General features: G+C 40.2%; 1 long non-coding RNA gene across 1 annotated transcript in view; it reads left to right on the forward strand.

The window, feature by feature from the left end:
- The first annotated feature begins 17,208 nt into the window (after positions 1-17,208).
- The window catches only part of LOC130684864 (uncharacterized), a 111,695-nt gene continuing 102,729 nt past the window's right edge, over positions 17,209-26,174 (forward strand). The window contains exon 1 of the long non-coding RNA XR_008999193.1: positions 17,209-17,308. This is a non-coding gene — a long non-coding RNA (uncharacterized LOC130684864). The remainder of the gene's footprint in view (positions 17,309-26,174) is intronic.

The following is a 26,174-nucleotide window of genomic DNA, read 5'->3' on the forward strand; positions in this document are numbered from 1 at the left end:
AATGAGCAAGCAGCTCTGCCTTGTTCCTTGTGAGATTAATTTGGAGCATCACCATCTCCCCACCACCAAGCCCACCCATAACCATCTTCGACTTCTTCCTCTGCCTTCACTCAACCCCATGTCCAAGCCAAGTGTGGGCTTCTGTTATCCCACAGCCTGTCTCATCTGTTGCTCAGTCTCCACTCGTGCAGCCCATAGTGGCGGCTTCATGTAGTTGTGTTATGGGTTGAGTTTGTTCTCCTTGGTCTCTTGTCCCTGCCATGACAAAGAATCGAAAGGCAGGGACACAATAGCAAAGGAGAGTGGAAGTTTTATTTGAATGTCCTCCAAGTGAGGTGCCGGCCAGAGTCAAGGTAGACAAAGGCACCAAACCGACAGGCGGGAGTCCCTTGGTTACTTTCTGACTAGGAGGCACCTCTTTGACTGACAAGGTGGGGTTATCTGATTGACAGATCCATCCACTCTCCGTGAGCATGTCCTTTCCCATGATGAGGGGTGGTCTGGGTGGTTCTCAGTTCTATTTGATTGTGTCCACGTTGGGACCTGGTTGGGACGGGTTTGGCCTGGTTTCAATGGGCAAGGAAGTTGTCTCCCTGCAAAGCCTTTGTTGTCTTCACATGGGACCCCGCTACCTGGGCAGAGTTTGGGCAGTTTTTTCTTTGAACCTTATCTTTGCTTTCCCCAACTGCTCATGTCTATCTTTCTACCTAACATTCTTGTTTCACTGGGCCCTCTCCTTGGATCGTCCTCCCAGCTTCCTTTACTTGGTGAATCATTACTCAGTTTTCAGATAAATTTGGCCTTTGTTAAATCTGTTGCTGAAACTTCTCCTTGAGGGTTGCTGTAGTACATACACTATACACGTATATTTTGTTCCCTGTATTTTGTGTACACCTCTTGTAGCCTTTGTAATATCACAGTGTTGAGTGGACTTCATGTTTCTGTCCCCCTGCCCTGCCCAGATTAATATGTTGAAATGCTGACCCCCAGTGTGTGGGTATTAGGAGATGGGGCCTTTGGGGGCTGAGGTCACGCATGTGGAACCCCCATGAATGAGGACATGGCGAAGGCAGCAGTCTGCAACTCAGAAGAGGGCTTTCACCAGAATCTGACCATGCCGGCACCATGATCTTAGACTTTTGTCCAGCCTGTGCAAATGGGAGAAATGAATTTCTGTGGCTTATAAGCCACGCAGGCTATGGTAATTTGTTACAGCAGCCAGAACTGACTAACACACAATGTAACTACTTACTTTTCATGTTTGCTCTTCTCAATAGGCTGGGAGGGTCTCCAGATAGGGACAAACTCCCCTTCGCTTTCTAAACTATCATTTATCGATTAACTTCTAGGGCCAAGTACTGTGTAAAAATTTTATCTGTATAGGTCATTTTATCACTTGGTCAGCAACCGCTGAAAATAAATATTATGAAATCTCCTTTCGAGGTGAGGCTTCTAGGAGAGAATTTGATGGCTGAGCTATGACTTGACTCATTCTGTTTCACATCCTGTTGTACCACCCAGCTCCAGGACCAGGCCCTGGCAGATAGTCAGTGCTGAGCTGCTGCGGTACGAAATTCCTGAGGGTAACCCTGTTTGGACACCACCTGTTCCAGGATTCTGTAACCTAATGTTGCCTCTTTGTTGCACATGAGCCCTGATCAGACCTCTGTTACCATACTTGCTAGTCTGAATTGTGATCTTTCACCAGGCCTGTCAGTTTTCTAGGTCTGTAGAGTGGACTAGGTGGGTTATGCTTCTCTTCCAGCGCTGTGAGCAGGCAGGAGTGGGAGGCATGTCTGCCAAGCCAGCTCTGGAAGAAATGCTTCCAAGCACCCAGAGCCGAGGCAGTTAATTTGCCCCAGTGGTGAGGAGGAAATTTCTTGTAAAGGCTAGCTCCCCTCAGAACAATGTGGCCTTTTATTTTTTAGCTTTGGAATGGAGCCTAGCTGTCCATGGAAACAAAGAGAGGAGAGAATCACTGAACCAGTCTCGCACATAAAAAACTGACCATGTCTGTCTTTGAAGTCTCCTTTATGTCATGTAGAAAACTTTGGATTATAGGGGTGTTTTTTCTTCCTCAGTTCCTCACCCCACCCCAATTTTTTTTTTTTTTCCCGGAGAAAGAGAGAAATGGTGTAAGGGAACCTTTCTTTGAAACAGGGCAGGAGTCATTAATTAAGGCGCTCATTCATTCCTGCTGACACTTGCTCATCAATCAGATTTCCTCTTAGCATTCTGATGACCCTGCTGACCTGGGGTCCTCCATACTGTCTGCCAGACAGAATTGAAACTCAGACCACACACCAGAAAAGAGGGAGTGGGCTCTGGTTCCTGGCTTCCCGAGACTGAGGAAAAAGAGTCTGGGGACAAAGCTGGCTGGTCAGGAGCTCTTCTGAGTTGAGGTGAAGGAGAATTCAGAAGATATTTTCTTTGCGGAAGCAAGTGTTGCTCACTTCACTGCGGCAGCGATCCACAGCTGCCCTTCCCTTCTCCCCCCACCAGGCCAGCCGCGGAGCTCGGCGCCCAGCCAGCTGAGCCCGGGAAACGCAGCTAGCCATTCCCCTCTGCCAACTCGGCACTGCTGAAAGACGTTAACAGCCCTAAGCCTTCTCTCGGAAAAGTACCAGAGACTGGAGATGACAGTGGCATTTGGGGGTGAGGGGATAGTTGGCTTGAGGTGCGGGTCGCTTATTTAATTACTCATTCATCCTACATTCATTGGTTCAATAACCATTTACCTGGCACCCACTCTGTAGTAGGCATCATGCTAGGTGCTGTGAATGAGGCACATGTGATCTCTATACCCATGGAGTTTATAGTCTAGTTGGGAATATACCTGCATCTTTCTTCAAGAAAATTTGGGTATTTAGAAGAACCCACTGTAGTCATGAGTAATTGAAATTCAATGAATATTTATGGATCTCCTTCCATATATTAGGCATAGTGCTAGGAACTGAGAGTGCCAAAATTAAAAAGAAAAAGAAAGTGCCCACAGCCCATGTCCTCAAGGATTGAGAAGGCAATGCCCAACTGATAAACTCATTAGTATTCAGTGTGAGAAGTGTTAATACGTGGCACATACAGGAGTCAGAGAACAGAGAATGGTTCCCTCTGTGGAGCTCCTTGGCTCTTGCTGTGAGTGAGATGGGAACCATTGGAGGGTCTTGGGAGGAGCAGTGACACAATCTGACATTTTTTAAAGTTTAGAGAATAGATTTATAGTTAAGGAAGGAAATAGGGACATTGGTTAGGAGGTTTATTGCAATTAAGCAGCTTTGGTATCTTGGACCAAAGAAGTAATGATGTGGGTATTGAGAAGAGGTTGGATTTTAGATATTTTTAAAATACAGGTGGCAGAATTTGTGGATGGATTCGATGTCTGTTTTAGAGAAAGGTGTCAGTGTTAACCCCAAAGCTTTTGACCTGAGAAATCAGAAGGTTAGAGTTTTCATTAATTGAGAGAGAGAAAGTTATACAGGCAAAGTTTTTAAGGGATGATCAAGAGTTTGACTTTGGGCATACTAAGTCTGAGATGCCTATTAGACTTCGAAATAAAGTTGTTTGACTCAGCAGTTTGGATACTAACATCTGAAGTTTGGGAAGAAAGTCTAGTCTGGACTTATGATTGTCAACTTGGTGATTATATTTACAATCATAAGACTAGATGGGATCAATATGATATGAGTTCATGAAGGAAAAAGAGCAGATCTAAGGACTAAATCCTGGGGTGTTTGGAGTTAAAGGTCAGGAAGATAAGGAGGAACCAGCGAAGGATACTGAGAAGGAACAGTCAGGGAGATTAAGAGGATTGTGTTTTGCTAGATTCCAAGTTAACATGATGCATAAAGGAAGGAGGGAGTGTTCAAATATGTCAAATGCTCCTGACTGGCAAAGGAAACGATAAGAACTAGTCATTGGATTTGGTAATGTTGATTACTAAAGACCTTGGTTAGAGCAGTATAGTGGCCACCATTTATCATCTGTATATTCCAAGATGCCCTGAGATTAACTGATGTTATCCTCTGCTATGTTTTTTCCTATGCATACATACCTATGATAAAATTTAAGTAAGAGAAGGGGGGTATGTGGGGGGCACTTGGTGAAGGGGGGAGCCTAGTAAACATAATGTTCTTCATGTAATTGTAGATTAATGATACCAAAATAAAAAAACATTTAAGAGAGTAAGAGAGTAATAGTAAGACAGTAACAACAGTCGTTACAACAGTAACTCATAATAAAATAGAGCAATTATAATAATATGCCATAATAAAAGTTATGTGAATGTGGTCTTTCTCTTAAAATATCTCATTGAAGTATACTCACTCTTCTTATTGTGATGATGTGAGATGATACAATGTCTATGTGATGTGATGAAGTGAGGTTGCTAGTTGGAAGGGGATGTGGAATCTGGAAACTTCTTTTATTAATAAGTGGAAGAGTTTCAGATGTTTTTTGTGCAGATGGGAGTGGCTTTATAGGGTGATACTACTCAATGATGTAAGAGTGAGAAGAGAATTTCTGGAGTGACACCCTTGAAGGTAGAGGAGAAGGAATCCCCTGTGAAAGTAGATAGGTTGGCCTTAGGTAGGAGTAAAGACTGTCCATTCAGAGTAACAGGAGAGAAGGCAGGGAATGTGAGCACAGAGACATGTGTGAGGGCAAATGTGGTGCTGCAGCTTCTGGAAGTTCTGTATCGCTGTTTCTCCTTCCTCAGAGAAAGGGGAAGCAATAATGGAGGAGAAGATGAAGTTTTAAAGAGAGGATAATATATGAAATACTCATCTAAGAAAGTACAAGGGTGAGTGGATCAGAGAGATTATTCCCATGCCCCAAGGGTCTGCTCTAGTTTAGGAGCCATGAACTTAAAGTCAGACCAGTCAGCATGGCTGTATGTTTGGCCTAAGCCAGCTTCAACTACTCAGGGGCTGGCTGGGAGAAGTGAAGAGGTAGATCTCACTAAGGTTGGAGTTTTTAAGAAGAGTACATAAAGCAAGAAAGGGAAAAGATAGTTGAAGGTGCATGTAAGGGAGAAATTAAAATGACAGATATACTCTAAGCTGGGTAAAGAGGAGAGTGAAGCCACAGCAGGGTGCTATAATGGGAGATGGTGACAAGGTGTAGGTTTCTGTGTGGTCAAAGACTTGTTGGAATTGGAAGCTGAAAGTGGAAAGATAAAGAGGTGGTGGTGATCAATAGGTGGCATGCTTGAAACTGAGATTAGGTAAAAGTTGTAACTATTGGTAATGATAAGGTGTAGGATATGTCTGTGGGAATAAGTGGCTAGCTTGAGTTTTAGGACAATACATTTGGAGGAGATGAGGTCAGAAACACAGAAACCAGGATATAGGGAGAAACATCTATCTGATTGTTGAAATGACGTCTCAGTGAAATTGTTGAATGATAACTGCAAGTTCAAGGGAGATACGATCTCCATGAAATGAGAGCACATGACCTGGAGGTCAGCAGATGACAGCAACAAAGAGGGGTGAGTGTACAGTACAGTTTGGTGACATGACCTATAGCTGGGAGTTTGAGGGAGTGCAGGGGCACCATGATGGGCTAGGAGAACATATGCTTTACCTGGGCTTCCTGGTACAAGGAGTTTGGTGATAAAAGAGCAACCACTTGAGAGGGTTTCTGGGGAGGCAGTGTTCTCCCAGGAAGGTCCAGCTTCTGTTAGAACAAGAAGCCAAAGGGAAAGTTCAAGACTGAGGATCTATAGGCTTTTCTGATGACTGGTGCTGATTTCTAGGGGGATACAGTGGAAGGGTTTCCTCTGATACCTCCTGAGGTTGTTGGCATCAGAAAACAGATACAGAGAGCCACGTGGGGATGAGAACCCAGAGGACGATGTTCAGGCTCCTTTTGGTGTCTGACTCAAGCAGGTATCAAGGGCATATGAAGGTAACCCTGATGGTCCGAAGGCAAACAGTCCTGTGAGGCTGAGTGTCAGGCAGGGGGGTGGGGAGAGGCGAGGGTCCCACCAGGAGCACAGAATTCTGACATTGGTAGTCTTTTCTGGATCAACCCAGATTCCAAGACATGCTTCTCATTTATATAGCTCAAGGTGCTCTGAAGCTTTCTCCTGACTCACTTGGTGGATTTTTCTGGTACAACAAGGCTGCTGTCACCTGTTTAAAACCATCTCTGTTGACATTTTGTGACCCAGACTTCTTTTAACTCTTCTTATAAATTGGGGACTTAGGAAGTGGCCTGGCTGACCCACCCCTAAATTTGACTCTAGGAGTAATGAGTAAGTCTGGCTGATGATAATCACTGGATTATTAATAGACCATTTGTGAAAGGATATGTCAGTCAGAACATCTTTGATTCTGAGATGTCTGATGAAACACATGGGTGTAACAGGGCCTTGAATCCTGTTGTGTTCCTTGGGCTGTTCTGCTAGTAGTACATGTATATATATACCTTTTCTAAAAGGTATCCTGGGGAGCATAGTTTGGATTATTCCAAATTTGGATACATTTTAATGTAGATCTTACTGCTCTGTAGCTCCTTACTCAACGGCTCAGTGTCATTGTTTTTCATGGAAAGGGCAGATACCATCTAGAATAAAGCCTCCATTTTTCACCTTTCAGTTTCAGACCTGATTCTTTGATGAATCCTTAGTAAGACAGTAGTTTTGAGAGTCAGGCATTTTGAAAGAAAAGATTGATTTCTAAAGGCCTTAAGGTGTCCTTATATATCAAAAGCAAAGCTTAAATTTCTTAACAAGAGTTTAATTTTAATCACAGGTTTTGGACTTTCTGACCACAATCCATAGTGAAAAATACATTTTTTTAGTCATTACCCAACACACACACACACACACACACGCATATATTCACGTAAAATTGAAATAAAAATTTCAAGAAATATTATTGCCCTTCAGGGGCTGCCCCCTGATACTTTCTGTTCTACTCAATTCTATTTCCTTGACTGTGTGTGTGTTTAATTGAAGTATAATTGATATACAATATTATACTGGTTTCAAGTATACAACATAGTAAGTACACTATTAAATCCTGATCCCAATTAGTGTAGTTACTGTCTATCAACACACAAAGATGTTACAGAACTATTGACTGATTTTATGACACATTAATAACTTAGAACATGTAATTAAAAAAAACTGCTATAAATCATGATATGAGGGAGTATATGTGCACATGTGTGTGTGAGTATGTATGTGCGTGTGTGTACCACAGAGGGAACTGAAAGCAGAGAACTAGTGGCCTGACTCTAGGGCCTAGGGATGCTGCAAGTCTCTGGGAGAAGTTGTGCATTTGGGGTAGCACTGAGTCTAACCACAGCCGGGAGCTGTATAGTGTAGTCTGAGAAGTAGTCTAAATAAATAGTATAAGATAGCACTGCTCACTCCCCTGCCCTGTGAAGGGCACATAGGGAATTCAGAAGTTTCTGCTTGGCTTGGTGATAGGGCTCAGTTGTGCTGAAAAGACTGTGTAGACTAGCAGAGTTGTGTTGAAAAGGCTAGATAGGAATAGGAATTTTTCAACCACAGGTAGATGACCAATAGTGTGAACTTTAATAGCAGTAGATACTAGTATGATATCCCAAAAGATCTGATGGGATCAGCAACACCTTAATGTGTACCAGTGTAGGGACCAGACATAAGGCACTTCTTGAAGAGATGTGAGGATCCTCCTCCCCTCCTCACAGACTCAAATACCATTCCTGGGGTGTATCAGAGGAAGGAGGAGAAAGCCAAAAGTCTGAGTGTTTACCAAAAGATGCTAAGATACATGAAAGACACTGTTAAACCAGAAGAGAAACAGATACCATTTAACAGAAATTTTAAGCCCTCTTGCTCCTGCAACTTTTGAGGAAGATTGGAGCAATTAAAGAAAACATGAAATGATGGCTTGTTAAATCTGCACCCCCCAACACAGGAGTACTGACTTCCAGATGTTTTGTCTGAGCGACCTGGACAAGCAAGATCATACTCATCTTTACCTCACACTATGATCAGCTGGGTGCTTGACACAGTATGTCATTTAAACTTTACCTGGAAGGTGTGTGCTATTAGCCCTACATTATGCAAAAACTTAGGATGAAGAAACTTAGAGATAAATGTGTCAAAGGTCACATAGCTGGTAAAAGGCAGTCCTGCAACCCCAGCCCAGCAATCTTTAAAGCCTCACATGGTACTTTGCAACCGGCTGTGGTGATCTTGATTAGGCTGTTGTCCCAGGCGGAGCTGAGATGGCTGACTCCTTCAGTCGCACTGGGCAAACACAGTAATGCTCAGGAAAGAACAGAAACAAGGTGATGGGAAGATGATAAACCCTCAGAACCAGATCGTCTCTCCAGAGAGTCTTTAGGTATTCTTAATAAGCACTTATACAGTGCTTTATCACAACGCTGGGCACATTTCTTAGTTGACCTTCACAAAACCCTGAAGCAGGTGTTCATATCATCCTCTTTCTACAGGTGAAGGAACCAGGTCTTAGAAGGATTAGTTTCTGGAGGCACACTCTTAGGGTTGGAGTGGAGACTCTCAGGTCATCTTATTCCTAGAGAGATATGCATCGGAAGATTCTGGCTTCTTATTTAGACAAGAGGATAGTGGCAAACATTGCTACTTTCCTGTCTTCCCTGCAAGTGGAATACAGGCCCCGGGGCTCGCCTTAATGTCCTTCCTATCCTCTGGCTGGTGGCTGCCTTGTTGTGTCTGGCTGTGCTGCTCAAGACAAGTGGATTCTGAATTTTTGACAGGTGATAAATGGCAGCGATTTATTTCCCTTTCTCCAGTCTGAGGGTTGGCAACCACCGCAGCTGGGAGGCAGCTGCCCAAAGCTGGGGTGTGGTGGGAGAGAGGGCCGCCGATGGTGCTCAGCCACAGGCAGACGCAGCCCCGTGGGCTTCTGCTTCTGGAGCCTGTGAAAGAAGTTCCTGCGTGAACACAGACCTTTCTGACCAGCTGGTTTGGCACCTTTTCTTCCCCGGTTTTGAAGAGTCAGAGAAGATGAGGGATAAGGGACAAATGTCTGCCTGCTGTTTAGAGTCCTAGCTTGAAGTTTGAATAAACTGGCTTCCATCTCTTAAACAAAGCTCTAAATGAATTGTAACAGAAGAATTGATGTGTCTCTTATCGGTCTGCTGCCTGTTGACTTAGGCTGGGAGATAATCACCATGGTTAACAAGGATCCCAGCAGCCAGTTATTATTCATTCCTGGCCATTCTCATTCACCATTGTTCTGGCATAGAAAACCCTGAAAGAATATGAAATCCCCAATGCTCTGCAGCGTTGGGCTTTCTCTTTATGAACCACAACCTCCTCCTCCTTCCCCAGCTCTCTCTCCCTTCCTGCTCCCTCCCCGCTACCCTTATCAACTGCAGAGGACCAGGAGGGGGCTGAGCTGGTGGCCTTCCAGACCTCACATCCTCACTCCAGCCACAGGAACGCTGCTACCATCGGTTTGCTGAAATGACCCACAAAGCACCGTTTACTCCGAAGGGTTCCTCCGTGAGGCGCTGAAAACCACATACTCTCAGACGCTCAAGATCTCCAGCTGTGAGCTGGGGCAGGGTGAGGAACTGCCTTCAGGCTTCCTGCTCTCCACGCCCTGGGTGAGGAAGAGCAAAGTATTAGTTATCTGCCCTCCCCTCAGCATCCGTCTTCCGGGCATCTGTGACACCAAGGAGGTGAGGGGAGCCTGGCACCTCCTGTCTGTGCAGGCATCTATGACGGCTGACCGAATCACATTTCAGTCAAGCCCCAAGTGTCTGGGTCAGGCAAAGATAATTCTCCTGTCAGGGCAAGGAGGGCCACTCTCCAGTTAATCCACACTGGCCCAAACATTGTTTGGTTCCGGGAGTCTGTTTAAAGCTCCACAGGTTAGCAGTGTTCACATAGTTCTGTTCCTTTAACTAACCCGGACCACTTACTCAAATCTGTGCTGGGAAGATCCAAAAGGGGCAGCAGGATTGGCTCCCAATCTCCAGAATTCATTTGGGCAGCACCGAGGGCTTGCGCCAACCCACTGTTCCCTGCTCCCTGGGGCCCAGCTTGACTCTCATCAGTCCCTTTGCTCTCTAAGGTTGATACACAATTTTGGACTCATTTTTCTTTCCCGATGTCAGCATTTTTCCTTTAATATATACATACATATATTGTATCCAGATAAAGCAGGCGGGACACAGGAAACTAAAGTGTAAACCAGGAAGCCATTTGCTGAACTGCATTGAATGTTGCTTTTTAGGGCATACCTTTCATTTCTGCTTTTTGCTGATATCTTAAAATGTAATCTTATATATACCAATTATACTAGGTATATATATGTATACACACACACATACACACACACATACATACATATTGCTCTCTTGATCTATAAATTGCAACTGGGCATAAAAGTGTTTCCCTGCTAAAATTCCCACTCCTGCCAGATTGTGAGGGATGAATTCTAGGGCAGCCTCCTGCCTGAATTTTTGTCAGAGGAAGAGAAATAGGAATATGAACACTTGAAGAAAATCCAAGAGACAAAAATCTCTTTCAGAGCAGGAAATTGTGCTAGTCCGTAAAGTCATTAATAATTTCCAGACCCTGAGGCAGGTGATCAAGACCCAGCTTTAACCTTTATGGTGTTCATAGGCCAGTGGAGGAGGCAGCTTTCAAAGCAAATAATTCCAATACAGTTTGTTCAGTGTTACAGATTTGTATCAAAAACCAAAAGAAGGAGGAGAGTAGTTTTTGAACTATGAGAGCAAAGGTACTGCCTATCTTATTCACCACCGTTTACCTAGAATTTTGCATAGTGCCTGGGACACAGTAGTATTTAATATATTTGTTAAATGTATTGATTCAATTATACTAGGTATATCAAATGGTTTGATTGATTCATTCAATTTTTAATCATTTATTCACTCCTTAAAATGTATTGGCTATATTTAGGGAGCAATGCAATTTATCACCATTTAATTTGGATGTAAAGTTATCCTTAAATAACAGTAGGAAGAATTTGATTAAAGAGAAATGAGAGTTATGACCTTGGGCACACCTGCCCTATAGCACTGTGTGCTGATTCCTTCCAGGTACATAGTATCATTCTCCTTAGGCAGATGAGAAAGTAGGAGCTCATAGAGCTGAAACAAGTTGCTCAGCTCATATAATGGGATTCAAACCCAGGTCTGTCTGACTCCAAAGCCTATGATAATTGCCTACCCCACACTGTCTCTTCCAGAGGGTATAGAACCTTACTTAATATCAAGCCCTGGAGAAGTGGATGGAACTGGACTTAGGCTGGTCCAGAGCTGGGGATGTAAACTGTCTGTAGGTCTGATTCCTGATGGAGTGGCCAAGAGCCTCAGGGGATGTGATGAACTTGATGTGATCTGAGCTGGTATTAGAAGGCAAAGATTTTTTTTCTGGAAACAGCGCAGGGCATGACACATACCAGACTGAAAATACTTAGACAATAAAGGGTGGAGGTAAGGCAGCCAAGATCTGAAATAGGACTCTAGCTAGCCACAGGTCAGGAAGTAGTGATGAGGCAGATGGGATGGAGCCCGTTCAGTTGAGAGAAGAGCCTCCTCAACAAAGGTTGGGAGGGACTTGGAATTCAGATAAAGCAGGCCGGATACAGGAAACTAAAGTGTAAACCAGGAAACCATTTGCTGAACTGCCTTGAATGTTGCTTTTTAGGGCATACCTTTCATTTCTGCTTTTTGCTCATATCTTAACAACAGCTGCAGTGTGGTGCAGCTTAAAGAATCTTAGATTTGGTGCTTCTTTCTTTCTACTTGCTAGCTTTGAGCATTTTGTCAAGTGGTCTCATCTTCTTGGATTTCATTTTCCTTATTTTAAACATGGAGATTTTAACATTGGCTTCACTTTGTGGTCAGTAGGATGATATGAGAGACAGTTTGTTAAGTCCCACACTGTTTGGATGCAGAGGTTCTCTATCCACCGAAAGCTTACTATGTGTTATTTACATTCTTCATAAAAACAGGGCTTAAAACTGTGTGAATACCATGTAACTTATTCACTATGTAAGAATTTGTACTCCATGTAAGAACTTGTTCGTTATGCATCAGAAGATTGGAGACTGACGAAAATTAGGCTTGGGGTGGATTAATGATTGTGCATTGAGTATTGACCCCCCTATACAGAAATTTATTGTTGTTAACAACTATTTGATCAATAAATATGAGAGATGCCCTCACAAAAATATATATATATATATATATATATATATATAAACAGACTTCCAATTGTAAAATAAATAAGTAACCGGGATGTAATGTATAGCATAAGGAATATAGGCAAAATATTGTAACAACTTGGTATGGTGATAGCTGGTACCTAGAATTATCATGTATATAAATGTTGAATCACTGTGTTGTACACCTGAAACTAATGTAATGTAATACTGTGTGTCAACTACCCTTCAATAAAAAAAAAAAAAAAAAAATCTGTGTGAATAGACAATAGTCCTGGAAAGCAGAAGTTGGTAGGATGGCACATGTGAATGATTATAGGCAATGAGGCATCAATTAAAAATAGACTGCAACCTTCTTTGCAGGAAGTGGTGGGACCTAATGGAAAGTAACAAGAAATGCTCATAAAACAGCTCTTGATGCAGACAGGAGCCAGTTTTTGCCTTGTTGCTAAGGCTCCACTTGTTTCCTGGCTGTGTTTTGTGTGCCTGTGTCAGGCCATTCTGTGGGTTCCTTTCAAGAACTCGGTGATACTGGCCTGCGGATAATTAGATCAGTGTCATCACTTTCACTGTCCCCCTTTTTATTCTGCTGGTACCATTTGCATGAAAACAAAAGTGGGTGATAATCCTTTCCAATTAGCAAGCCTTCATTTCTTACTGGGCTATAACTTGGGGAAGCTATCACATACAGAGGCTTTGGGAAAAAAGTCCTAGGTCAATATGTGAGAGCCTGCTTTAAACAGGCTTACATGAGCCAAATGTTCAGCTCTAAGCCATCTACTTCCCAAACTGTCCCTTCAAAGACTTTCCCTCGTGATAGAGAAGATCTTCATCTGGGTTAATTAGGATGCAGCTTGTTCAAGAGAAAGTTTCCGGAAACCCACAACCTGTAGGGAAGTTGGTTCTGATGTTTATAAACATACGGTTTTGTAGGTCTTTCCTTAGCTTAGGGCTCACCAAAGAGCTAGACCTAATAAAACCTCGGTTTGCAACAATAAAGTTAGGAAGATTCATATATTTGTCATTAAATTGCTGTAAAGCAATGCAGGTGTAATAGAAAGAAGATGAGTTTTGGTGTCAACCAGAACCAGATTTCAATATTAGCTCCACTGTGTACTAGTGATGTGATCCCAATGACTCTGTTTTCTCATCCATAAAATGGGGATAACAAATCAACTTTGCTACTACCATCTCATAGATAAGGATGTGAATATATAGAAAAGGCCTAGCAAAGTAAGAGGCATTGTTAATTGCTTATTAAATATTAATTCCATTCCTTTTTCATCTTCCCTTCCTCATATTCCGTAGTATTTGATGAACAGATAATGGTACTGTTTCTGCACCAGTCTTCCCAGATCAGTGGTTTTACAATGAAGTGCTTTTAGCACAAGTGAAATCTGTGAGATAAAGTAGTTTGTTTCTGATACATAGATAAAGCCCTGGTTTTGTTTTCTGCCTCTTAAATGTAAGAAATCTGCCTCCAAAAAATGCTCCCACCTTGAACATTTCACAGGCAACTTCATTTGATGATGACTCTGGTAGGAGAAGGAAATTGTTTAAAAAGGAACTTTTCCTTAGTCATTTATGAAGCTAGCTTTGTTCTTCAGTCAGGATAGATATTTGACACTTTAGTTTATGTTTTGTTCTGTTCTGTGTTTCCTCCAGACTTCCCGCATTTTCTTTCCCCTTTCAAACGGGCAGACCCTCTCTGTGTTGCCTTGCCACAGCATTGTGCTAAGACAGAGAGTAGGCGCCCTCCACATCTTCCTTTCCTGGTTCCTCTTTCCCAAAGTCTGAGCTTCCTGAGGGAATCTTGCTGTGTGTCCTGAGAGGTAGGGATGACAGAGAGAACCTTTTGAGAGGCAGCAAGGTGAAAAAGAGAGGTTCTAGGAAACTGGAAAGGGGGTAAAGATGTGTGGGTCCCCGAGCAATGACTCTCTGATCCTTGGTAATCTCTCCCCCAACCCCTGCGGGGGACAGCTGTAAAACCTTCATGGAGTTCCTAGCCTTGCCCAGTTTCCCAGGCTATAATTAACTTAAAAAGTGAGAGCTAACTCTTACATACAGTGTTAGGTACTATCGAAAATTTTACATACTGTAATTCATTTATTTCTCACATAAATTCTATTGGTTACGTTTATCATTGTCCTCATTTTCAGATGAGGAAACTGAGGCTCAGATAGCTTGGAAGGGGTGGAGAAAGGATTTAAACCTGGGGAATCTGTCTCTTGAGTCCATTGTTCTAACCACCTTTTCTGTACTTCTGGAAAAAGCAGAGGCTCTGGCCTGAATGGGCCTGCAGATTATGTGAGACTGTCTCAGTGAGAATGACCTATGACTGATGACTGGACAGCTCATCCAAAGCCTTGATGCTGCATAAGACATGATAAGAACTTTGCAATACCTGGGGAAGGGGTAACCCCAAGGATGACTGAGCTTAAATTTTTTGTCCATAGAGCTGGATGAAGGCATGGCATTGAAGTTAAAATGATTTAAAAAGAATTGTGGGGGTTTTGTACACTGAGATTTTTTTTATAGAAGTATCATTGATATGCAATCTTATGAGGTTTCACATGAACAATATTGTGTTTTCAACATTCACCCATATTATCAAGTCCTCACCAGCTCCCCCTTACGGCCACTGTCTATCAGCATAGTAAGATGCTATAGAGCCATTACTTATCTTCTCCGTGCTGTACTGCCTTCCCCATGACCTGCCTTTATTGTGATTGTGATTGTGAATTATATACACTGTGATTTTTATCTGCTGAACTATGATACCAAAATCTGGCAAAGGGAGTGTAAAATAGTATTTGAATAAACTTACTTAAAATATTAACATCAATAAAATCTTGCACCCATATCAAATGCTCACCAAGTGCCATGAGACATATCTTACTTAATTCTTGTCTGGAAGGCATTGAGATGTTAGAGAAATTAAATAACTAGCTAAAGCTCAGAGAGCCATTAAGTTGTGGAGTCAGGATTTAGATCCAGGACGATCTGATTTAAAAGCCATTGTTCTTTTCCAATATGAAGCTCTCTAATATATCCACAATGCTGCCACTAGATAGAACCATCCTTAATAAAACAAACTGGGTTTAATTTATGACCATATTACAAAATGAATGCATTGTACATGTCGTTTAACTGCAGAAATACTAGGAGAATCCAATATTTAGAAATATACCACTACTATTACTACTACTACTACTGCTAATACTAATGCAATATGCTGTAATAATAATGTGATGTAATGCAATGTAAATGTAATATATTTTCACCACAAATCATCTTGATAAAAGTTAAGACATCATTTAAAAGTAATTATACACCATCACCAAATGGAATTTATTCCAGTATGCAAGGCTGGTTCAACATTCAGAAATCAATTAATGTAATTCATCATATCAACAGACTAAAGAAGAAAAATCATATCACAGTAATAGATGCAGAAAAATTTTTTGACAAAGTCTAACACCCATCCATGATAAAAACTCTCAGCAAACTAGTAAAAGAGAGGAACTTCGTTACAAAACCAGAGAAGGATGTTTTCTTTCACCACTCCTCTTCCACTTTATACCAGAAGTCCCAGTTAATGCAATAAGGCAAGAAAGAAAATAAAAGGTATACAGATTGAGAAGGAAGAAATAAAAGTATCTTTGTTTGAGATAATATGATTCTTTATTTAGAAAATCTTAAAGAATCCACAAAAATACTCCTGTAACTAATAAGTGATTATAGCAAGGTTTCAGGTTAAAATACAAAATCAATTGCTTTCCTATATGCCCTCAATGAACAATTGGAATTTGGAATTAAAACATAGTGCTATTTACGTTAGCACCAAAATATTGAAATACTTAGTTATAAACCTAACAAAATATGTACAAAATCTATATAAGGAAAACTATAAAACTCTGACAAAAGAAACCAAAGAAGGTCTAAGTGGAAAGATATTCATAGGTAGGAAGACCTAATATTAAGATGTCAATTCTTTCCAACTTTATCTATAGATTTGATGTAATCCCAACCAAAATCCCAGCAAGTTATTTTGTGGATACTGATAAACTGATGCCAAAGTTTATACGGATAGGTAAGGGAAACAGAATAGCCAACACAATACTTTAAAAGGACAAAGTCAGAGTGTTGACACTATCTAACTTTAAGATTTACGATAAAGCCATAATAATCAAGACATTCACAGAATGATAGACAAATAGGTCAGTGGAACAGAATAGAGAGCCTAGAAATAGATACATGCAAATGTAGTCGACTGGTTTTTGATAAAGGAGCAAAGGCAATTGCGTGGAGAAAGGATAGTCTATTCCACAAATGGTCCTGGAACAACTGGACATCCACATACAAAACATGAATCTAGATACAGACCTTACACCCTTCAGAAAAATTAATACAAAATAGATGATAGACCTAAGCATGATACACAAAACCATACAATTTCTAGAAGGTAAGGTAGGAGAAAATCTAGATGATCTTGGGTTTGGTGATGACTATTTAGATACAACACCAAAAGCATGATCTATGAAAGAAAATACTGATAATTTGTACTTCATTAAAATTAAGAACTGCCTGTGAAAGACACTGTTAAGAGAATCAAAAGGCAAACCATAGACTTGTGGGTAAAATATTTGCAAAACACATATATAATAAAGGACTTGTATCCGAAATAAGCAGAAAATTTCTTACAACTCAACAATAAGAAAACAAACTACCCAATTAAAAATGGGCAAAATATCTGGATAGATACATCTCCAAAGAAGATATACAGATGGCAAGTGAGCATATGAAAAGATGTTCAGTATCAAATGTTATTAAGTTATTATAAATACCAACTTTAGCCTTGGAACCAGCTAGAGAAATGAGAGTTGAGGTAGTTATACATAATTTCTTGCTTTGTCATGTGTGTATTTGTGTCTATTAACCAATTTCTTTTATTCTACCCTTCTTTTCTTTTACCATTTTATAAAAGGTATATTGGTGATGCTTAACTTTGTATTGTTCATTACATTATAGAATGGGATTGTGGCTGAACTAGAAGAGAAGGAAAATCACCAAGATATGGATACTGTGATTGATGGGGCTTTGACATAAGTTCTTTTTGCAGGCTGAGTGTAAGTACATTTTCATTTATATGAGGAATAACTACATTATAAGAGAGCATGTAGTGGTTGCTATTTTGTTGATTGGAAGTTTAAATATGGTAGAAACTTGTGTATCAATGTTATGTTGGCAGAGGGGTAGGATGTAGTAGGCACTGCCTATTGGTATTTAGCAGTTGTTCCTACCTCTCCTAGTTCCTCAACCTCTCCCTGTAAGACTTCATTTCCCAGACTGACTTGTAGCTAGGATTCTGAAACTAATTTAGGCTTTCCTAATGACATATATTTGTATTAGATTTGGAAGATGAAAGAAAAGTAGAGGCCGTTTTTACTGGGTTAGTGACAGCTGATGTATGGGTCCCAGAAGGCAAGAATTTTTGCAGGGGCCAGATTCTTCATTCTATTATTTAACCAACAGCTTTGTGAATGTGGCAGTTACAACAGCTACAGTGGTTTTCTACAGTTTTCTGACCTCCATGTAGCACAATAGTTTCCTGACTTTGAAACCTAGTGTTAATGTGACCTTGACACCTAGTACTGGCTCCTTAAGGGCCATTGCTCATATCCTTTTAATGAGTTTTTTAAACATTTATCTCATAGTACACTGAAATCAGTAGAGTAAAAAAATCACTGAGCTTGAGGATAAGTCAACAGATATTATCTATGGTGAAATACCAAGAAAGGAATGAAAAAAAATAAAACTAAGTAAAACAAAGCATCCAAAGATAAAAATAAGTCTAACACAAATGTAATTAGAATCCAAGAGGGAAAGAGAGAGAAAGAAATCAGGCAGAAGTAATATTTGAAGAGGTAATGGCTGAGAAATTTCCACCTCCAGTTTCCGTTCATCAAATAAACTACCTTCAACTCTTATAGTTGTTTCTCCATGGATGTTATCTTAAAAATATTTTTATTTTGCAGTCATAGATATTTTTAACAGATTTATTAAGATATAATTCATATACCATAAAATTCATCCATTTAAAGTTTGTCAGTGACATTTAGTAGATTCACAGAACGTGTATCCATCACCACAATCAATTTTGAACCTTTTTATTACTCCAGAAAGAAACCCTACAGGCCTTAGCCCTCACCCCTTGTATTAGTCAGGGTTCTCCATAGAAGCAGAATCAACGGTGTGTGTGTGTGTGTATGTGTGTGTGTGTGTATTTTAAGGAACTGGTTCACATAGTTGTGAGGGTTCACAAGTCTGAAGTTTGCTAGGATGAGCAGAAGGTTGAAAATTCCAGCAGGAGTTGATGTTGCAATCTTGAGTTAAAAGGCAGTCTGGAGGTTGGACTCCATCCTCTTAAGTGACCTTGGTCTTTTCTTTTAAGGACTTAAGCTGATTGGATGAGGTCCATTACATTGCAGAGGGTAATCTGCTTTACTCAAAGTCTGCTGACTTAGATATTAAACACTAAATATTAAAAAATACATCCACAGCAACATCTAGACTGGTGTTTCACTAAGCAACTGGGTACTATAACCTAACCAAACTGACATGCAATATTAACCATTACCATCCCCTTCTTGTCAACTTGGTACCTAGAATTATCTCCTTAAACCATATTAATCTCCAAATGAAAACACTAGCAAGATCATACTTCAACCTCACATGATACAACTATCCTGTGTACAATTGAAGTGCACTAACCCTACCCCAGCGGAGGATGCGAAGTCCTTGTATGACTGACGTTCACTTTTCTTCTTGATATGCTGTGACTTAAATACTATGATATAAAGTTAGCCATATTTAAATATTATGATATAAAATTAAAAGATCTTATGTTATATAATAATGGGCTAAGAGAGGGAAGAAAACAAAGATATTTGCTATGTATATTTATGAATATTCATGATATATAAGAAATGTACATATGATATATATGAAATGTACATATGATATATATGAAATGTACTTATATCCATAACAAAATAAGGAAGAAATACTCATAAAAATTACAGTTGTTATTTCTGTAACTGGTCATGTGGTCATAGCTGGTACTTATAACTAACTTCCACTACCCACTGTAGAGTCTCTTTACCTTCAGCAAGCACCTCAGCTAGTTGTGGTTTTTTTACCTGGTGGGGTGAGCCAAACCTTCATACCCGAGAGGTCTGGGCCATTACTAGTCCTGCCTGAATTAGGTTGTTTTAGTTTTCCATTGACTTTATTCATAAGGCACAATAGCCATAAGAGATGCCCTAAGGGATCTCCTGTATTCCAGATATACACTTCCTTATTTCCACAGTTACCAATTTCCCTTTGGTAATAGAATAAATCTGCCTGGTCAGTACAGTAACTCCCTTCTTTGCCCATTGGTTTACAGGCAAGAGGAGCCCACAGTGGTCAGGTGGCTGTCGTAATTTCCAGTTCATTAGAATTATTGTTATGCTGCCCAATAGAAGCACTCCTCCTTTGGAACTAAGATCTCTAGACCAATAGACCACATTTTGTGTTGATACTCTTGTTGAAAAATCAATTGACAATGATGTATGAGTTTATTTCTGGACTTTCAAATATATTACATTGATCTACATGTGTCTCCTTATTTCAGTACCATACTGTTTTGATTACTGTAACTCTGTGGTAAGTTTTTGAATTGAGAAGTATTAAGTCCTGCTACTTTCTTGTTCTTTTTCAAGATTGTTTTGTCTTTCTGGATTCCTTGAAATTCTATACAAATTTTAGGATCAGCTTGTCAATGTCTGCAAAGAAGCTAGCTGAAATTTTGATAGCTGTGGCATTGAATCTGTAGAGCAATTTGAGTAGAATCACCATCTTAACAGTACTGTCTTCTAATCCCTGAACACGGAATACCTTCCATTGAGTTAGGTCTTTTTAAATTTCTTTCAACAGTGTTTTATATTTCTAAGTACTCTATCCTTTTTGATGTTATTGTAAATAGAACTGTTTTCTTAACTTCACTTTTGAATTGTTCATTGCCAGTGTATAGAGAAATACAACTGATACTCTGTTTTGATCTTGTATCATGTAATCTTGCTGAACTTGTTCATTAGCTCTAATAGTTTTTTTGTGAGTTTATTAGGATTTTCTATATATAGGATCATATCATTAGCAAATTAATATATTCCTTTCCAATCTGGATGCTTTTTATTTCATTCTCTTGCCAAAATACTCTAGCTGGGACCTCCAACACAATACTGAAGGGGTGAGAGTAGACGTTTTTCTATTTTTTCCCTATCTTAGAGGGGAAAACAGTTAGTCAACATTCAGTATGATGTTAGTTGTGGGGTTTTTCAGTTATAGATAATATCTTTGGACTTTATAAATAATTTCTTAGTGAAATTAATTTTCAGTCTCTTTTATGACTGAAAATATAGTTCATAAGCTGATCCACGTAGTAAGTAGTAAAAGATTTATGAAGAGCTACTTTCTGTGTATTCTGTGTATACATCTCACACACTGGAAATTCCCAGAAATAATCTTAAGAATTAAAATTTTTTTCTAATGTAAACATTTAGCTATCTAATACTATAAATTTCATTCTGGAGACTGCTTTAGCTGTATCTCTGAATCTTGATGTGCTATATTTTTATTATTAAGTTCAAAATACTTTCTAATTTCTTCTTTGTGTTCTCATAGCATCCTGTGTCCTCTCCACGTATTGTATTATAATTGTCAGCTTCATTCATTCTAAGAATACATACTGAATTTCTCCTAGGTGCCACATACACTGATAGTACCAGTGATACTGTATCAAACAAGGCAGACATGGCCCAGCCCCAGGAATTTTTCTGTTGCACAACCTTCACCACCTACTAGAATGTAAGTCCCATAAGTATAGACACTATGCCTTAGCCATTATGTCATTCTCAGTGTTTAGCATTGTGCTGGCCCACAGAAGTTGCCTAGTAAATATTTATTGGATAAATGTGTTGTGGGTGAATGTATAGCAGTGGAAATGTGGCATTCATAGAACTGAGATGCTAGTGTGTTAGAAGAACTGTTGCTTTGGACACTGAAGTAAACTAAGGCAATGGCAGGTATTAGGGTGGAGAGGCAGACTACAACCCAGTCTTCAGTAAATGAAGAGAAGTGACGGGCTCATGACAAAACCTTAAAAAACAGGAAATATTTACATTATTGGAAAAGAAGAAAGAGCTTATGATAAGAAAGCTGAAATAGAAATTATTAGGAAATATATTAAATATAAATTTAGAAATCATAAACCTAAAAATGTTAAATGGTATTATGTGTTTCTGATTTCCCTGGGCTAACATTCTCCTTTCATTGTCCCACATTCCCTTTTTTCTCTGTCCTTATCTTCTTTCCCTTACTTCTCCTCTTTCTCTTACTTTCCTTGTCAAATATTTACTAAACCTCTGCTTATACTTTCTGTCAGGCACTGAGGATAACTTCTTTACTTTCCTCAGAAAGATTACACACTGATAGGAAAAAAGGCACATACTTTTTTGTACAACAAAATGAATGGAAGAATTAATGAATGCTCTGAATCCTATGGGAGCACACTTCCTCCCGGCTTTGATTTTGTTCACCCTTCCTTTCCCAGTCATTTTCCTTTAGCCAGGCTGTAACATATTAGCATTCTCCTTAAGTTGTCGTTGAATCTGTGTAAATCCAGAAAGTTCTCCTATTTTTCCATCTTTACAGTAAATATCTTTTCAACAGGTTGATGATTGTTTATGTGGGAATAAGTCATGACTGGAAGAGTGCATTTGAATGGCTGATGTTATGCGTAAAAGTTGGACTGATCTAACCTGTCTTTTCTAATGAATATTTACCCCACTGCTGAATGTTAAAATGTGATCAGGCCCACCCAACCCACACAGGGCGGCATAGCCATTTTGGACTCCAACAATCTTTAGTGGAAGGTTAATGAAACTATGTTTTGATGCAGGTGTAGACCCTAATAACCATCAAGGCTCACACTGAGCAAAGTCCATCCCAGAAGTTGTCACAGGCAGCAGTTTTATTATAAACCAGAATTTCATGGGGTGGAAAGTCCATGATTTATACTGGTTCACCATGACTCATTTAGAGGTAGATGGACGAAGAATGAAACAACACTGTTTAGTGGGTCACCATAGTTACTATTAAAAATGAATACATGCACAGATTTATTTTTTAGAGCTTAGGATATTTTCAGGGTGGGTTTGAACTGCCTAATGCAGAATCCTAAAAAAATAAATTGGTGGATTAGAATTCAGAATAGAATATAAAGTAGGTTCCAGAAGAAGAGCACATAATTTCTTAAAAAGGAAGTTTTTCCTTTTCTATAGAGCTTAGCAATTGAAAATCTATGTTTGGATTCCAGTGACCCTGAACAATAAGGGTGGAAGTGGTCCTTTATTTATTTCCCTTCAGATTTCTCTATTTCACATTGATTTCACAAATTGCCCTTCAGATTTCTCTATAAATTCCCTGTGATGAGTGACTTTGTCATTTTGACGGTCAAATGATGCTTAAAGATGAAAACTAGAAAAGGCCTTGGCTAGGGAAGTGAAGTCTGTAACATACCCAGGAGTAGATTCTTTATAAAGATTTGAAAACGCGAAGGAGAGGGAAGCATAAGAATTCCAAGCTTACAGCAGCTTAGCAGAGAAAAGCTCACCACACGGTTATTTTATCTGCCAAATCACAGTGGCCTTTGCTTCTTGCACATGAGAGTTATTGGAAACTATAAATCCCAGCCTGTGTTAGTAGAAGTTCTATCTCACCAGGCTAAGAAGTTACGTAACTCAGAAGTCGAAGAGAACATTCTTTGGAGCACTTATGTATATTTCTGGAAATCTCACACCTAAAAGAGACGCTACTGAGTCAGATGTCAGAGCACAGCACTCAAATATAAATCTCAGCTATAGGGTGAGTAGAAACAATTGAATCTCTTCCCAGAGGAATTTTTTATCCCTGAAGGAGTGCTGAAAAACTGAAAAGAATGACTCTTGGTCCTTCAAATGTTCAAAGAATAAAAGAGAAAGCCTGGTCTTGAACAACATACTTCTAAAAATTAAAAAAACAAAAAACAACCGCACTTCTGTGGCATATTACAGATTCCTCTCATATTTCCTTCTCAAAATTAGATCATTCCTTGCACTAAGAGCCTGAGACTCACTTTGGGGTGGTGAATAGAAATCATCACTATCTCAGCCTGCATTCTGAGCTTTTGTGTCTCATTGCCTGTCAGGAGGAAGCTTCCTGGACATTTTAAACTTTTTAAAAACTTCAATTCAATAAAAATGAAGATTTTTTCCTTTTAGGTCACCATTTCTTCTGGCAGACTGAGTCTAAAGTGCACTTTATTTCCCTTTAATTTAACAGCTCCAACAGCTTTTCCAGTTAAATCGACTGTTCATTATTGAGCCCCATTTATGAAGGGGCTGTGCAGTGCAGTTTAATGAATCCTTGGCACAAAGCTCTCTTTCAGGACTGGGAAAGAATAGGGGCTGTTCAGGCCCTGTAGGGCTGTATGTCAAAGCCAGCCCATAATGCCTGTCAGCCAAGGGCAGAAATTCCCACTGATATAAGAATGTGCAAGAAATCAACTTTCACCACTGACGAGCAGATTAAGACACGATCAGGAAATGAGACTGTAGGTTTAGAACAGTGACACCTGTTTGAACAGAGTGATTTTCCCATCCCTTGATCACTGTGTGGCTTGGGGTGGGGGCTGGTAGAAACGACACTATAGCCAAGGCCTCAAAGCCTTCCAGGGTCTTCTGAGAGGGGAAGAAAAGACCAAAGGACCCTTGTGGGTGGGGGCACCTTTGGGCCAAGGCTGTGCTCAGTGTTTTCACATTCTTTTTCCTACTTTAATCCTCATAGCAAACCTACGAGAATTGTTTGCATGCGGCAGGGGAGGAAACTGAGACTCATGTGATTTTATTTCTGGTTCAAGGTTACACTGCTAATTAGCCACTAAGTAGCAACAACGGGATAGAACATAGTCCTGTCTGCCTCCTGGGTATCTGTCTTTTCTAGAGCTCTGAAGTGCTCTAGTGCTTATCAGTAGATTTGGTCCTTTGGGAAAAAAATGATAGTCACTAGGAATACTTAAAATTCTTTTAACTGCAAGAGCTATACATTGAGCACCTACTATGTGCTAGGCATATGTGATGTACATGGTGGATACGGGCACATGAACTGTGGCATGAAGGTATGAGGAATGAATGTTATAGGTTTCCTTTAGAGGTAGACAGGCTTGGGTTTGAATCCCGGCTCAGACAAAACATAATTTTTGTACCTCTCAGGCCTTGGGAAGCCTTGGGTAAGTCCCTCTCGTGGAGCTTTGGCTATACTGCTGTTTCTCCAGCCTTCACTGCAGCCACACAGCCATCAAGGGATGGTGGCTCTGAGGACCCTGGTATTGCTGACTACTCTCAGAAGGGTAACATGGTCCAGAGGATTTCTCTGGAAAGGAGTCCCACATGCCTTTGGGTATGTTAATACCACAGGAGCCCTAGCTCTCAAGATGGGCGAGTGGATTGGTTTTCTTTCAGTGTTATAGAGCAGATCAAGTCTGTTGAAGCATAACTTTTCAAAACATAAGCTCATGACTCTCAGCAAATATAAAATGAATTAACAGGTAAAAGATTCTGTTTAACTCATGAAAAAAATTGGCAAAGAAACCACTAAGATCTTATGACTGGTTCAAAGAACATTTAAAAAGCCAGATATATATTTTGCAATTCTAAGATAAGTTTACTGGATTACATAAAAGGTGGACTATAAATCTTTGTGGTTTTCTGTTCCATGGATAGAAATTATTTGCACATCAACTGGACAAAACTCTACCAGGTAATAAGTAATTTTACTAGATCTGGGACCTTCAATCAATAGCAAATGGTGAGAGAAATCAAATATTTCCTGTTTGTGCCTGTATAACACTGAAAGAATATGGGCCCCACCTTTCTGCCTTATTTCCGTAATTTTTCTGATAAGCCCTACATTTTATAGACAGGTAAATCTGGACCCACCTTGACAGAGGAAATGATTTTCGCACATCATAGTGAGTCATTGGCAAAACCAGAACTAAAACCCATGTCTCCTGTCCACCTACAAGTGTTTGCTTCACTTTACTGCTGTGGAACCACATAGCAATCCTGCTTCCTCCACGAGAGACCAAAGAGTGAGAGGACTTGTACTCTTCTGACTGCAAAGTGTGAAGGGACATGCATTTTCCAGGGCAGCTTTTAAATTAAGTTAAATTAAATGTGGGAACAAGAGATATATGCTAATTGACCATTTAACTAAGATACAAATTAGTAAGTAAACCTTGGGGTTTACTTCTTACTAGCAGCATAGGGGTAGTTTGATTCCTTAGCTAGGGATTCTTAGGAACAGACCTTGAGATGGAGAGCTGTGTGCAGAAGGTTGATGGAGACATCTGTAGGGTTATGCAGAAGTCATGACTGGGCAGAAGGAGATGCTGACCTGCCATCAGCCTCAGCTGATCTTATGGAAAGCTCTGGAGCTGGGATGACCTTTCAGACGTGGCTGAAATTGAAGCAAGGGAATCTGGCCTCTGTAGTCCTGCATCAGCCAGTCATTGGTGTCCAATGCACTTGGGAGAGGACATGACCTTGGGCAAGGCAGTTTCCTTCAGTGGTCAATGCTTGGTGAGGGGTCCTGTGGTCAGCCAGCACCCAGACAGTACGTTCAGCAGCTGGAGGATGGGTCATCACCCCCCAGAGGGGTTCAGAGCAGGCCACCACAGCTTCCACTCTGTCTGGTTTTTAATGTTAACTATAATAAAAAGATTTGAACTCAAGAGCCAACACTGATAGATTAGTAGTGTCAGGAGCCCTGTGTCGAGAAGGATTCTAAGCTCATCTGGACTCATGGAAAGGGCATGGTGATTAATTAGTGATGTCTGTAGGACAGTGGGGTATG

The sequence above is a fragment of the Manis pentadactyla genome, chromosome 9 (assembly GCF_030020395.1).
Source record: "Manis pentadactyla isolate mManPen7 chromosome 9, mManPen7.hap1, whole genome shotgun sequence".
NCBI classification, from domain to species: Eukaryota; Metazoa; Chordata; class Mammalia; order Pholidota; family Manidae; genus Manis; species Manis pentadactyla.